At 39.3% G+C, this 15,224-nt stretch overlaps 1 long non-coding RNA gene and 1 pseudogene across 1 annotated transcript; one reads left to right on the forward strand and one right to left on the reverse strand.

Moving 5' to 3' along the window:
* Nucleotides 1–12,710: 12,710 nt before the first annotated feature.
* On the reverse strand, nt 12,711–13,645 carry LOC101713159 (protein phosphatase inhibitor 2 pseudogene; annotated as a pseudogene).
* A 136-nt stretch (nt 13,646–13,781) lies between these two features.
* LOC147822110 (uncharacterized) lies at nt 13,782–14,598 on the forward strand. The gene is made up of 2 exons (XR_015446085.1): nt 13,782–14,127; nt 14,323–14,598. It is a non-coding gene; the product is annotated as an uncharacterized LOC147822110 (long non-coding RNA).
* Nucleotides 14,599–15,224: the final 626 nt, after the last annotated feature.

A 15,224-nucleotide genomic window follows, 5' to 3' on the forward strand; every position in this document is an offset into this window, starting at 1 on the left:
CCCATTCCCTTCTATCCTTTCCCCTAGCCCTCCCACTTCCTTCCCCTTTGCCCATTTTTTTCCTGTTTCACATTACCTATTATAAATTTAGTCCTTGTTTACACTTTCAATTTCTCACACAGAGAAATTATTCGGTATTTACACATTTGTGGCCTACTTATTTCACTTAAGAGTATTGCCTCAATGTGCTATAAATGTCTCTAATTTCTTGTTTTTAGGGCTAAGTAGTACTCCATTTAAAAAAAAAAACACAGTTCCTTTATCCAGTCTCCAGTTGATGGGCATTTGGGCTGTTTCCAAGTTTTAGCTATTACACACTGTGCGGCTATGAACATGGTTGCACATATATCACTGTGGTATGATTCTTTTAATTCTTTGGGGAAGATCCCCAGCAGTGGAATAGCAGGGTCAAAAGGGACTTCCAGTCCTAGTTCTTTGAGGTATCTCCATACTAATTTCCACAGTGCTTGCACCACTCTGCACTCCCACCAGCAGTGGAGCAGGGTTCCTCTTTCCCCACAGCCCCACCAGCATTTGTTATTGCTTGATTTCATGATAGCAGCCATTCTTTCTGGAGTAAAATGGAATCTCAGCATTGTTTTCATTTGCATCTCTCGAATGACCAGTGATGTGGAACATTTTCTCATGTATTTATTTCCATTTCTACTTCTTTGTCTGAGAAATGTCTGCTCATTTCAGATGCCCATTTTTGGATTGGGTCTTTAAATTTGGAAGTCTGATCTTTTTAAGTTCTTTATAGATTCGAGATAGTAAACCTTTGTCTGAGGAAGAGCAGGTGAAGATTTTTTCCCACATTGTGGGTTGTCTATTCACACTCCTGGTGGTTTCTCTTTCTGTGCAGAAGCCTTTTAATAAGAAGAGATCCCACTTGTTGATTGTTTGTGCTAGTTCACGGGCAACTGAGGTTTTGTTCATAAAAATCCTTTCCTAAACTGATGTCTTCAAGGGTTCTACCTAACCTCTGTTCCAGCGAATTTAGTGTTTCTATTTTAATATTTAGATCTTTCATCCATTTTGATTTTAGTTGAGTGCATGGTGAGAGATACAGGTCTAGTTATAATCTTTGGCAAGTTGAAGCCCAATTTTTCCAGCACCATTTATTAAAGAGGCTATCTTTCCTCCAGTGAGGGTGTTTGGCTCCTTTATCGAAGATGAGATGGCTGAGTGTGTCTGGCATTGTTTCTGCATCTTCTAATCTGTTCCACTCATCCTCAGGTTTGTTTCTTTGCCAGTACCATGGTGTTTTTATCACAGTATCTTTGTAGCATACTTGCAGGTTGGGGATTGTGATACCCCCTGCCATGTCTCTGTTACCTAGAATTGCTTTTGCTATTCTGGGTCTCTTCTTGTTCCAAATGAATTTTTGGATTGTTTTCTCAAGGTCTATGAAGTATGCTTCTGGGATCTCAATTGGAATTGTATTAAATCTATATAGCAGTTTTGGAAGTATGGCCATTTTCACTATATTAATCCTTCCTACCCAGGAACAGAGGACGTCTGTCCATTTTCTGATATCATCTTCAATCTCTCTTTTCAGAGTGCCATAGTTTTCACAGAAGAGGTCTTTGATTTCTTTAGTTAGGTTGATTCCTAGGTATTTCAGTTTTTTGGATGTTATTGTGAAAGGAATTATTTGCCCTATTTCTCTCTCAGTGAGTCTGTCATTGGTGTAGAGGAAAGCTATTGATTTTTGTGTGTTGACCTTGTAACCAGCTACTTGACTGAATTTGGTTATTAAGTCTAGAAGAATTTGGTGGAGTTCTTGTGGTCTTCTATATAGAGTATCATGTCATCTGCAAATAATGACAATTTGACTTCTTCATTTCCTATCTTTATTCCTTTTATTTCTTTCTCTTGTCTAACCGTCGTGGCTAATGTTTCCAGAACTATACTGAACAAGAGTGGTGATATTGGACATCCTTGTGTTGTTCCTGATTTTAGAGTGAAGGATTTCAGTTTTTGCCCATTTAGTATGATATTGGCTGTTGGATTTTCATAGATAGTTTCTATCAGTTTGAGGTAGAGACCATCTATTCCAATTTTTTGTAGGGTTTTATTCATAAATGCATGTTGGATTTTGTCAAATGCTTTTTCTGCATCTATGGAGATAATCATATGGTTTTTGTCCTTGGTTCTAATGATGTAGTGTATTACATTGGTTGATTTGTGTATATTGAACCATCCCTGCATCCCTGGGATGAATCTCACTTGATCAGGGTGTATGATCTTCTTGATGATGTTCTGCATTCTGTTTGCCATTATCTTATTGAGGATTTTTGGATCTATGTTCACTAGTGAGATTGGCCTATAATTCTCTTTTCCATTTGGGTCTTTCTCTGCTTTGGGGATCAAGGTGATGCTTGCTTCCAGGAATGAATTTAGGAGTATTGCTTCCCTTTCAATTTCATTGAAGAGTTTAAACAGTAGTGGCAGCATTTCCTCTCTAAATGTCTTGTAGAATTCAGCAGTGAAGTCATCAGGGCCCGGGCTTTTCTTAGTTGATAAGATTTTAATTACATTTTCAATTTCATTGGTTGATATTGGGTTGTTCAGAAGTTTTAGGTCTTCTTCATTCAACTTTGGTAATTCATATGTATCTAGGAATCTGTCCATTTCTTCTGTGTTGTCCATCTTATTGGTGTATAGGTTCTAGAAGCAAGTGTTGATGATCCTGTGGATTTCTGCTGGGTCTGTTGTAATTTCACCCTTTTCATTCCTAATTGCATGGATTTGGGCCTTTTCTTTCCTTTTTCTGACAAGGTTGGCCAATGGTTTGTCAATTATAGTGATTCTTTCAAAGAACCAACTCTTGGCTTCATTGATTTTTTTGTATTGTTCTCTTAGTCTCCTATGCACTGATTTATCCTCTGATCTTTATAATTTCCTCCCTTGTATGAGCTTTGGGGTTATCCTGCTCTTCTTTTTCTAGAAGCTTGAGGTTCAGTATCAAGTTGTTTAATTGGGCTTGTTCTGTTTTCCTAATATGCGTATTCACTGCTATGAATTTCCCTTGTAAGACTGCTTTCATTGTGTCCCATAGATTCTGATATGTTGTATTGTCATTGTCATTTAATTGAAGGAACTGTCTGATTTCTTCTTTAACTTCCTCTGTGACCCACTGGTTATTCAGAAGTGTGTTGCTCAATTTCCAAGTGTTTATGAAATTTTTTGTTTCTTTTGCTATGGATCTCCAATTTCATCGCAGTATGGTCTGATAATATACAGGGGATAACTTCAATTCCTTTGCACTTACTTAAACATGTTCTATGTGTGAGTATGTGGTCTATTTTGGTTAATGACCTGTGTGCAGCTGAGAAGAATGTGTAATCTGATTTTGCAGGGTGGAAGACTCTGTAAATATCTTTTAAGTTCATTTGTTCAAGAGTTTGATTGTGTTCTAGTATTTCATTACTTATTTTTTTCTAGTTTATCTATCTTTTTGTGACCGTGGGATGTTGAGGTCCCCCACAATAATTGTATTAGTGCATACATGATTTTTCATTTCCGTTAGTATTTGTTTTATATAGTTGGGTGCACTAGTGTTTGGTGCATAGATATTTATGATTGTCATCTCTTCCTCTTGCATTCTTCCCTTTACAAGGATGTAGTGTCCTTCTTTGTCTCTCTTAATCAGTGATGGTTTGAAATCTACTTGATCTACAAAGAGGATAGCTACTCCTGCTTTTTTGTGTGTTCCTGTTGCATGGAGTATTGTTTTCCACCCTTTAACTTTCTGTCTATGAGTTTCCTTTGAATTAAGTGTGTTTCTTGTATGTAGCATATTGTTGAATTTTGCTTCTTGACCCATTCTGCCGGTTTATTTCTTTTGATTGGTGAATTGCGACCATTATCATTGATGGTTATAACTGAAATATATTGACTTGTCATTGCCATGACTTTTTCTTTTTGTTGGGTTCTCCCCCTTTACATTTAATTTCTTGTCATGCCAGATGGGTTCATTCTGCTTTGCTTCCTGGGGTTGTGATCCTCAATGTCTGTTCCTAGGGTATTGGGTAAAATTCTTTGGAGTACTAGTTTGGTATTCACGAAGTTCCTAAAGTGCTCTTTGTCATGAAAGTATCTGATTTCTCCATCTGTTCTGAAAGATAGTTTTGCAGGGTACATCAATCTGGATTTGAGGCTGTTTTCTTTTACGGCTTGGAATGTGTCACTTCAAGCTCTTCTTGCCTTGATGGTTTGTGTTGAGAAGTCTGCTGTGATTCTGATGGGCTTTCCTTTGTATGTGATTTGTTGCTTTTCTCTGACTGCTTGGAGAACTTTATTCTTCTGTTGTGTTTCTGGAATCTTAACAATTATATGCCTATGTGTAGATTTGTTTTGATCAAGGCTATTTGGAGTCCTATATGCCTCACTTATCTGTATGTCAAGCTCTTTTCCCCTGCTTGGGAAGTTTTCTGCCATTATTTCTGTAAAGAGATTTTTTATGTCATCTCCACTCTCTCCTGTTTCTTCATTGAGCCCAATCAGTCTTATGTTATTCTTCTTTGCATTATCTAGCAGCTGCTGGATTGATTTCTCATGTTCCCTTCTAATTTTGACGCCATTTTTCTTTTCCTGGTCACTAATTGCAATCTCATCTTCTATATCTGAAATTCTGTCCTCACATTGGCTCATCCTGCTATGTAGAATTCCAATGGAGTTTTACATGTCCTGGAAATCTATTTGCATCTGTTTTACGGATTCCATTTGTTTCTTATGTTGGGATTCCATCATGTTCCTGAGCTCCTCTCTAGATTCATTAATCATGTCTTGGACTAGGGGCATTATTTCTCCTGTTATCTGAGAAATTATTTCTGATTTCATTTTTTCCAGATCCCTTTTTGTTACCAGTTCAGTGAGTCCAGGTGGTTGAGTATCAGAGTGCTCCATCTCATTTCCCTTTGGGGTTGCTGTAGGTGATCTGGAAGTCTAGTTTTGAGACTTATTTACATGGTTTCTCATTTCAACTGGGGCTGGGCGCTGTTAGTGCCTGCAGGGATTACCTCCTCTGAGCTGGGAGAGGTGGGACAGGGGCCAGGAGCAGCAGTAGGGATCATGACCCAAAATCCCTTTTCTGTGGGTTGGGAACAGCCAGAGGGATGTTGGCCGGGAAGCCCCTTCCTCTGGACCAGGAGCAGTGGGATGGTGGCTCAGAAGCCCCTACCTCTGGGCTGGGAGCAGTGGGAGGGATGGTGGCCCCAAAGCCCCCTCCTCTGGGCCAGGAGCAGTGGGACAGAACGTGTCCCAAAAGCCTTTTCCTCTGGGCTGGGAGCAGCAGGAGGGATGGTGACTGGGAAGCCCCTTCTTCTGGACCAGGAGCAGTGGGACGACGGCTCAGAAGCCCCTACCTCTGGGCCTGGAGCAGCGGGACTCAGTACCTTGGTCTGGTGGTCTGGTGTCCTCTGAGTCTTTGTAGTGTGGAAGCAGGTGGCTGCCTGTCTGCAGTGGGGTGATTCGGCATCTTCAGCGTGACTCGGGATCTTCCGCATGACTCAGGACCTTGCTAGGGCATGCACGGAACTGCCTGTCTGAAGTGGGCTGATTTGGTGTGTTCTGTGCCTCTTGGGACCTCAGTAGGGCGTGGACAGACCTGCCTGTCTGCAGCGGGGTGATTCAGCCTCTTCCGTGTGACTTGGGACCTCAGTAGGGTGTGCCATACTGCTTTACTTTTTGAAATGCAGTATACAATGCATTATTTGCTATTATCTTTTCAAATATGGTTTAATTAAATGCCTAAAATTAATTATTTTAATGAATTGTATGCTTGTGTAACACATCTCATCTACTTATTTCATTTTACTTGAAATTGTCAACTTTGCTTTGAATACAAATTGTAGCAAAAAATTCCATTTTCTTGCAGAATTATGCATTGAAAATCTGAAACTAATTTTCCAAGAAGAATTTTATGTTGCACAAATACATGTCAGGTGAAAGATAAAATTATTGATTGAAGTAGATTTTTAGTTGCTCAGAGTATATAATTTTATCTTTTAGTGGTGAATGATTTTGATCCTACAGATATTTTGAGGAAAGTTCTGGCAAACTGAGGTGTCCTGTCTGGCAGGGCCAGTGGCTGAGTGTCAAAGGGCTCCCTCCTGTGTGCCAGAGGTGAGTTCAGCTGCCAATGCAACAGGCAAGAGAAAGAGCAGAAGGGTAAAGTAAAGAAAAGAAGCTGTCAATTTTATAAAGAAGCAATATAAATATACATAGATCATAGAAATAATATTCATGTATTTAAATGTAAAAGTATATATTTGTGTGCACATTTGGATATATTTGTATGTATGCTATGCTCTTATGTGAGTTTATATTTAAACATGAGCTCAAAAGGACAAAAAGTTTCAATAAAACATTCATTTTCCTGTTTAATGATTACCATATTTGTATAAAGTGGACTCAGTATAAATGGTTAGTTTTGAAAAAAGAAGACAAGCTTTGTAGAATATCTTTCTTGTCCAACTTTCAGGAGATGGACCCAGCATCTGACATTGGGATAGTAAGGTTGAGCCTGTTGACAAATACACACACACACACACACACACACACACACACACACACACGAGCCAGCTGTCTTCTTTCCTCCAGGAGCAGAAGGGGGGGTGGATGGCACTGCTGTGTTGAATGAGAGACAGAAGTTGCTGGGAAGGGCTGTGTGACTGCACTGTGCTCTGCCCAGGGCTGCTGTACACACAGAGTGGAGTTGCTCACCCGGGGAGTGTGGCCTCCTCCCTGGGGCCTGTATTGCAGTCCTGCAACTCAGCAACTGTAAAGTACTAATGCACATAAGATGGCAAACAGCTTCCTGACAGTTAAAATGACTGAAAAGGTTTAACTGTGGTAAGTGTTGTAAGGAAACTGTTACATTTACTAAAGGTTCTCTGACTTACAGATTCCACGTATTTGGCAATTATTTCACTGACATATTAATCAATTGCAGTGGATTTAAACTAAATCTCTGGGATAAACCTAGTCTCCCTGTCCTTCCCATCTCTCTAGAGTAGACAGCCCAAGGTACAAGTGGACTTATTCCTCACCCCACGCATCCCATCCCATTGCTCCAGGCTGCAGGAGTGGTCACACCATCACCTCTGGAGTCCTGTCAGGGCCAGACTGGCCATGCATCGTTCCCCTTGCTGCACCTGTCATTCCCTTTTGTCCCCCTAAAGCTGCTGTCTTAGCAGCAGCTCCCTGAGTGCCCCACTTCACGTGACTCTCCTGGCGGGGAAGTGATGCAGATGCAAGGTGGGCAGCAGCAGCCAAGAGCACCTGTGTGGAGCACTGCTGTGAGGGCACAGAGGGAGGGGGTTCAGGGCCCAGTCCTGCACAGGAGCCCTGGATGCTGAGACCACGAGGGCTGCAAGGTCCATGCAGCCCAGATAGCCCTCTGCAGGCAGCAGAGAGGGAAGAGCCACTGGTGCCCAGAAAGCATTGTCCAGACAGGGAAGAGGTCAGGAGGCAGGACTGGGATCTGCAGGCCCCAGGTGTCAGAGTGTAGCTGTGGGGTGCGGTGAGGGGTCCCAGTCAGCAGAGAAATACTAAACATGGGGAAATTACCTAAATATGAACACCCCACAGTACGTGGTGAAGAAAGTGGGGGAATTTATGGGATTTTTTTTTTTGCCAAATAAGTGAATATGAAAAGATACACTGTGCATGTACTCAAAATTGTGTTTCAGAAGAAGAAACTACTCTCAGGACTGAAATTAATTTGTAGAAAAACTAAAGGCAGGTGATGAATTCCATCACCTTTATTTACAGGGTGTGACCCACTGCGTGTTCGTGCTGTCACCAGACACAGCAGTGGCATCTGGAAGGGTCCAACTGCAGGCCCCAGAGGGAGGCGGCCTCCTGCCCGATGCTGCCCACTGCTAGGCCTCCTTGACCCACAGGGCATGCACCTCCACTCTTTCCTGCCAAGGAGCATTCCAGTGAGTTCTCTCAGGACCAGGCTGAAAAGCGCGCATTTTAGGATTGGCATTTCCTTGACTTCAAGCATTTTTCTCTCACGATGTAAAGTAAAAAGCAAAGAAATTAAAAAGTAGTAAAAAGCAGGAAAAGAACATCAGGAAGCACGTGAGACAGGGAGTCCAAGGCTCATAGAAAGCTGAAGAAACTCTGTCTTCAGAACCAGTACAGGCACAGCCCTGCCAAGTCTGGCCTTCATTCTGGATCTGCATTTCTGTTTAATTTACATTAAAAATAATGCCCAAGCCCACTTACTTTTCAGGCTTCACGAAGCTTAGGTATGTCCATTGATGTCCTAGAAATATCCTCATTGGGGTTTCGTACCAAAACTTAGATTCTATAATTCCTCAGAACTGGAGTGTTTTTTAAAAATTTTGCACATTTTCACAAAGTATTTTCCAGAGTGATGAGAAAATATTACAAGTCAAAGAATAGTAATCATTATACGAGAAACAATGAAGCTGAAATAATGTAAGCTTTGAACAGGGTATGTATCCCAGCTAAGCCCAGGGAAGCATAAATCCCAGTGTGGAACTTTCCCTCCTACACTGTTGTACATTTTTTCCCTCCTCCTGGAACAAAGAGATGGCCTTGTGTTATATTCTAGAAAAAGTAGAGAAATTGGTTAGATTTGGCTTCACTTTAATTTTCTTGGATTAAATAAACTCAAGATTGAGAGCTACTCTTTGATGCCCTGTGAGCTTGGTAGCAACTAAGTGTTAATGGTTCCACCATTTCTTGTCTCTGGACCTTCAGAAATCTGAGTGTTCTGGTCCTGTGATCATGTCCATTTGTGAAGGCTTCTTTCAGGATGAAATATTGTAATACTACATCAAACTGACTCCCAGACTTTGTTAGTGACTTGAAATGTGATATTTCCATGGTTTTTAAGTATCTCTGTGTTGATACATCTCATATTGGTTATATAACGCAATCTATATGGACTCCACAATGAATAGTAGAGGAAGAAATATTACTATCAGTTGTCCATTTTGACTGATTCTCATTAAAAAAAATATTTTTTAACATTCTTCCCGAACTTTTATCTCTTTTTTTGGAGTCCAGACACCACTCCTTACAAGACATCATCTACCTTGTTTACATGGTCTTTAATTGTGCCCCAGAGCCCAAATTTTCCCAGAAGGAACCTAATGTGCCTAAGACAAGACATCTAACACTTTCAACCTTCATTGGGCAGTCAGCATATTTCAAATCAGACATTAAGTCTTCACTCAGTGAGAAAAATGATCACATGCTTGTTTAAATTCTAACTTCCATGGAATTTTTAATGCTAAGTTATTGAAGATTTACTGTCTGAGGAAAAAATCAGCAACTTTACAAATTCATAGTGCAATAATATTCTCTAAAATGTATTTCAATTTTCAACAGTTTTCAATTTCTTAAAACTCACAGTAAACAGCTTTATTCCATCAAAATTATAGTAAATTCATAGCTTGGGTTCCTGGGATATATTACTTTGTATTCATGTCTTCTTGGGATAGATGATCAAATATATTATAATTTTATTCCAAAGTTAATGAAAGAACACATTTCTATGACTTCCTAATTATTGCATTCCTATCACAGTGCAGGGAATCCTTCTAAGAATTACAGATATTTTAAAATATAATTAATTTCTGGGGAAAACTCAAGAAGAATTAGATGTTGCCATTTGAAAGTGCCTCTAAAAGACCCAACTGAGGCACATACAAGCTGCTTCAAAGATTTATGTATTCTTGTGGGATTTTGGAAGACAGGAGCAACCAAACGGTGACAAAGAGGATGTCTATTTTAGATGAACACTGCCTCAAGAAACTCTCATCTAAAGGTTGAGCCCAGAACAAAGGAAAGGCTCTAGATTTCTGCATTTGGTGGAAGGGGGTGGACTTTCCATTGGCATGAACCTGGGGAAAATGAGGTTATAGAAGACAAAGGAGTTAATAGCTTGGTCTTGAAAGAAAACAGAGCCTTGTGATTTGTGTGAGAGCAGAGTGTCCTGAACTTTGTTTATAGGTCATAGTTTCCAATTTCAATCTGTACCAGAACAAGGGGCTATAGCTATAGGGGAGGGGGGTGACCCCAGGTGAAAGTAGTGTGCAAGGCTGGAAACACTTGTTTTTCTTGAAGTTCCACTTTATTATGAATTGTGCTACTATAAACATGGTATGCATGGATCACTGTAATGTGGCATGTTCAACTCTTTCAGGAGGATACCTAGAGAGAGAATAATTAGATTAAACTGAATTTCTATATTTAGTTTTTGAGCAATCTTCACATTGATTTCCATAAGGGTTGTACTAATTTACATTCATACCAGCAGTGTGGAAGGATTCTTTTTTCTCCCCAGCCTCACCAGCATATGTTATTATTTCATTTCTTGATCATAGTCATTCTTTGGGAAGAAATAGTTCAGATGTACAAGCTTTAGTATTGGATGCTGTCTCTTATATAAGAAACCACAAAACAAGGATTAAAGCAAAGATAGGTAATAGGAAACTTAGAGATGGATCCTTTGCAAAAGAAACTGACCAAGAGATGGAAGTGTGGTAGGAGAGAGCAAAGGATGAACAAAGAAAGAGAATGTGTTATGTACATGGACCAGTTGCCCTTGAGGAATGTAGTCATCAAATACTGCATATGTGTGCTAATAAAAATAAAAATTGAAAATCGTGAAATTGTGATTAAAATTAGCATTTAAAGGTATGCATTTTGCTTGAGTTCCTGACAGTAAATATCATTACTGCAATGGTTTTGGTCTAGATGTCACCCAAAGCCTCATGAGGTCAGAGGTGGCATTTTCAGAGATGGGTGAATCTAGAGTGCATGATGCTGGGGTTAAGGGCATGGATTACTAAACTAGTGCACTCATTGGTTTGGCACTGTCCTAATTCTGGATGTCTAATAAAACAAAAGGGGTGGAAAGATGCTGTTAAGGCTCTCTTATTGATTTTGCTGTTTTCCACTGCCATGAACTGCTGCCCCTCTGCCATGTGCCACCCTGCCTTGGAGCCAGTTGATGATGGAATGAATCCTCTATAAACTCTGAACTAAATAAACCTTTTCTCCTTTAACATTGGGTGTAGGGTATTTTGTCTCAGCAAGAAAAGTAACTAAGAAACTTACTTTCCGTGAATGCCCTGTTCCAAAACACAAAGAGCATTGAGAATTTAAAAAATAAAGAGAAACCTAGAAGCTGCTTCCAAAGGAATAAAGATTTTATCACTGAAATAATAGAAAAACACTCGCAAATCTGGGAAAGAATTTAATATTTAATCCAGGAGGTGCATAGAACTTCAAATAGCCAGAATCAGAAAACAGTCTTTTCTAGCATCGTCAAAATTTGAGAAATTCAGCACAAATTGAACCCTAAAATCTGGAAGAGAAAAACCAAAAAGTTGCCTACAAAATCAAGACTATCAGAATAATGGCTTTCTCAGCACAAACTTTGAAGACCAGAAGAGCTTGGAATATAGTTTTATCAGCCTTAAAATAGAGTTTTTTTAATCCTCCCACTTTTTATTTATTTCAACATACTGATATTTCTATAAACTTGCAAGTGGAAGATCAATAAAAGCCTTTTCATATATCATAAATATACAGAAATTATTTTAAAAGTCTGTTCACATAATGGATTCTTGGTACTAACAAAAAATTGATACAAATAATTGACTAGAAATGAAATCACTAAACCAAGATGCACAGGACACTTCATTTCAGGGAAAAAATAATCCAAATAATCCTGTGTTAGAAGAATTAAGGACATTTGTCATAAGATATATTATCCTACTCCCTTAAACAGGGATGATTAAAAATTTTAAATTAAAAAATGTTCAGGCTTAATTCTGTCTATACATTCAGGAGCAATCATATCACTGGCTACATACAATTCTCTCCTCATGCAAAAAGTCCTTATCTGTTTCCTAAGGTCTAATTAAGTCAAATGAGCTAATAATAGCAATTTAATTATCAAGCTGTAAACCAGAGAAGTACAGAAATTGAGTAGTTGAATTATATATCCTGTTTATAATATTGCTGCTACTCAACTACTTTCTTCACATAGTAGAACTATTAGGCATTAATAGGCAATGAGAATTTCATTATTGCAGCAAATGACAGAGTATGTTAGAGAAAGGAGAGTTCCTAACATTGTGACAATCTTTGTGATCCTTGTATGTGTAGAAAGGAGTGGAAATAAAGATAGGTACATAAGGGGAAGCTGAGATAGCTACATTAGAATTGAATTTATTGAAGAAAGTGATGTGAAGTCGGCCCAGTGTGCCAAAGCAAGCAGAGCAGACACTAGTGCAAGTTTAACCTTGCAATTTATTTAAGTTTTGATGAGATAAATTTCAGTCTCTTCCTTGTAAGCACAAAGAAATTCAATGCAAATTTTGAAGGTAGTAGCCAGAAAATATAACAGTAACTCTTGGAATCCTTCTCAGTCAAACAGACAAATCAAACTGAAGACAACTGTTAAAAATACCTTTAAAGCCTGAGTATTTATCAACCTATATGTCCTGTTGTTCCAATTGGCTTTTGATAAAATACAAAAAGCCCAACAAACTTTTTGTAAGAGGTACCACATCTACAAGTGATGAAAATAGATTAGTTTCCCTCCCCCTAAAAGACATTAACTTCTAATGCATAAAAAGCTATATACTACTCATAAAAATTAATCAGTGCTCTTACAAAAGTAAAGCAGTTTTGGACGGATGACTTTATACTGTATTTGTGGTGAAGTGTGAAGCATAAGAATGTGTGCATTCATTAGGCATTTTCAGTCTAATCAGTCTCTAAGGTTATCATTTAATTCTTGGCAATATATAATAAACGTGTGTATTTAGGTACTTAGGTCATGAATTATGGAGGAAATAAGCAGTGTATTATAGTAACAGGATTTGTATTTGACAACTGCAGTGCAGAACAAAGCTCTTCTATGAACTTTGGGATTTGTTTTGCCGTTGATCACCTGTAGTAGATCCTTGCTTCGATTCTTCAATATTCATGCTTTCTCCATCTGCAGTCTCTGACATTTCTTCATCTTCCTCATCATCATTTAGGTCTTCTGAAATGAACTCTCGAGCTAACTTAATATTCAGTCCTTCATTGTGCTGAAGCTTCCTTTTCATTTCAAATTGTCACTTTTTTTCTCGCTCTTCTGGTGAGAGATCATTATCCTCCTCTCCACTGCTTTCTTGTTCCCAAATCCGATACTTTGGCTCTGAGCCTTCAGCAGCAGGTAATTTCTTAGCTTAGACATCTGGAGTTAGGGCTTCAGTGGGTTCTGAATCACTACCTGCATCTTCATCATCACCTATCATACTATGGAAAGGAGTACTTGGTTCATCTATGTTCATTAAACCATAGTCTTTGTCGGCTGGATGATAGGTTGCCACGATGTTCATTTCATCCCACTTCTGGGACTTTTTCTCAGCTCCTCCTTGACGCTCTGGCCCGGCACTGGCTCTTTGGCCGCGTCCACCGCCATGGAAGTCATAGCGGTCTTGTTCTTCAAGATCCCCTTGATGGGCCGGTGCGATGCCGTCCAGGCCACCATTGCCTGTGGTGCCGGCTGTTGGCTGAGGGTTGCTGCTGGCGAAGGGTCCAGGAAGAGAAAGGTTGGGCTCTCACAGCGACCAGCCAGGTAGCCTCAGAGCCAGCTCCGGGCTAAAGCTTTGGAACTCATTGTCGCTGGAACAACTCCAGGGGTCACTGTCACGACACAATGACAGTGATGTCACAGTAGACCCCGCGCATGGTGAGAGCCTCCTCTCCACCTGCACAAGACCCATGCCCGGAGAGATGCCAGCAGCCTAGTACCTCAGTGCTCAAGAGACGCTGAAGCCTAAGACATGTGCCCCGCCCCCTCGCCATATCTATGGTGGGGCAGGGAGGGGAGGGGCCAGAACTTAAAATAGTTGTAATCCAGAGTTCTATATCTGGTGGTATTATTTGTCAAATGTGGTAGAAAAGTGAAAACTTTACAAGAAACAAATCTTAAAGAAATTAATGATCACTAAAGCAGCACTGCAGAAAATAATTCAGAAAATCCAAGAGAGAGACAAATGCGGCCCTACCAGCATCGCAGTACTGATTAGCTAACGGAAGTAGTTTAATCTTGATTAGTTCACCTTATTTTTGGTAAATTAAGTTTTGTATTACTCAATTTTTTTGTCTTGGTAAGGAAATTTTAATTTGAGAGTTTCATATATTTCAGTAGTTAGTATTTAACAATGACTATCCCATCCCAACTTCTACATGAAGTCTAAAGTATGACAGTGCCCCAAAGGGGAAAGAAGGAAAACATTGGCAATAACTGTGTTGTTGTTCTTGCAGAAAGTTTCCTTTGAAGCTTTGCATGCTACATGCCAGAGGCACACCATTTGCATGGATAAGGAACCTTCCCTTCAATTTTTCACAGGAAGCAAGAGGACAACTTTAAATATTGCCTGCACATGTGATCTATCACCTTCTAAGTTATAGGATTTACCACTTTGACAAATTCACTTCTCAACACAGAAGATGCAGTTTCTTTCTAAAAGTATAATGCTCTTTCCTTCTAAACAGAAATGCATGGCAAGGACAGTTCACAAATAAAGGAATTAGAACTTCTCACATTCTTCCTGGTGGGGTTTTATGATTGGCAATTCCATCAGAGAGATCTATTTTCAAATTACCCTTTTACATTCGTGGGATCTGGGATTTCTATATATTTCTATATATTAATAGATAAACCCAAGTCACAGCATTCCAAGACATGAATGCAGTTTCCCAGGGTGCCGGGCAACTGAAAACAGTTAGAACAAACTGTAGCAGGGCACGAGGTGAAGTCTTAGTTGGAATCAGTCTGTGAAGTGTTTGGCAATGTGAATACAACTTGCTTTCACTGTTATTGCTATTGTCATTGATTTTATCACCTACACATAAACCAGGACTCAATATAAGAATAAAATAAAAATATATTACACAGAAACAAACAACCTGATGAATATAATGGCCCACTAGTTCTCTCAAATTTAATCGAGAGGAAAAAATGAACAACTGAATGCTATAATAATTTTATTTATTTTGGGCCATTTTTTACAAGATCTGAAATCAAGAGATTCGTTTTAATTATCCCATGTATTGAAGTTTAGAAAAGTAACACCATAATCATATTACTTTGCTCATTAGTGTATTTTTAAAATCATCCCTTTGCAAGGACATTCATTTGAATTTTACTTTTGTTTATCAATGAG

This window comes from Heterocephalus glaber, unplaced genomic scaffold (genome assembly GCF_053883595.1).
Source record: "Heterocephalus glaber isolate CG9 unplaced genomic scaffold, H.glaber_assembly_v1.0 deba00001673, whole genome shotgun sequence".
Taxonomy (NCBI): Eukaryota; Metazoa; Chordata; class Mammalia; order Rodentia; family Bathyergidae; genus Heterocephalus; species Heterocephalus glaber.